This window comes from Trichechus manatus, unplaced genomic scaffold, assembly GCF_000243295.1.
Source record: "Trichechus manatus latirostris isolate Lorelei unplaced genomic scaffold, TriManLat1.0 scaffold00298, whole genome shotgun sequence".
NCBI classification, from domain to species: domain Eukaryota; kingdom Metazoa; phylum Chordata; class Mammalia; order Sirenia; family Trichechidae; genus Trichechus; species Trichechus manatus.
This window is the reverse complement of record NW_004444234.1, coordinates 467,676-468,471: the sequence shown is the minus strand read 5'-3', so window position 1 is coordinate 468,471 and position 796 is coordinate 467,676.

Sequence of the window (796 nt, the reverse complement as noted above, 5' to 3'; positions counted from 1 at the left end):
TCAAACAATGTAGTGCATTGGGCAAATTTGTTGCAAAAGACCTCTTTAAAGTGTTGAAAAGTAAAGATATCACTTTGAGGATTAAGGTGTGCCTGACCCAATCCAAAGTATTTTCAGTTGCCACATATGCATGCGAAAGTTGGACAAGGAATAAGGAAGACTGAAGAATTGACAACTTTGAATTATGGTGTTGGCGAAGCATATTGAATAGAACGTGGATTGCCAAAAGAACGAACAAATCTGTCTTGGAAGAAGTACAGCCAGAATGCTCCTTAGAAGCAAGGATAGCAAGACTTTGTCTCAAGTACTTTGGACATGTTATCAGGTGGGACCAGTCCCTGGAGAAGGACATCATGCTTGTAAAGTAGAGGATCAGCTAAAAAGAGGAAGACCCTCAACGAAATGGATTGACACAGTGGCTGCAACAATGGACTCAAACGTAACAATTGTGAGGATGGCACACAGGACTGGGCATGTTTCATTCTATTGTACATAGGGTCGCTGTGAGTTGGAACCGACTCAAGGACACCTAACAACATTAGGCTTCAAATTTTCCACAATGGAAATGCCAATCAAAGTGTCTTAAGAAAGTAAAAAACTTTCATTATGTGAGATTACTTTGATTCAACTGAACTCATCTTTTGAAATATACCTAACTGAAAGTTGAAATTAATCATATCACATTCATTTTTTTCCCTATGATAATTGTTATTGTTTTATATATTATGAGACGTACATACACAGAGTTCAAGTATCAACAATATGAACTACTCAAGTGTTTTTCGTTTACTTATTA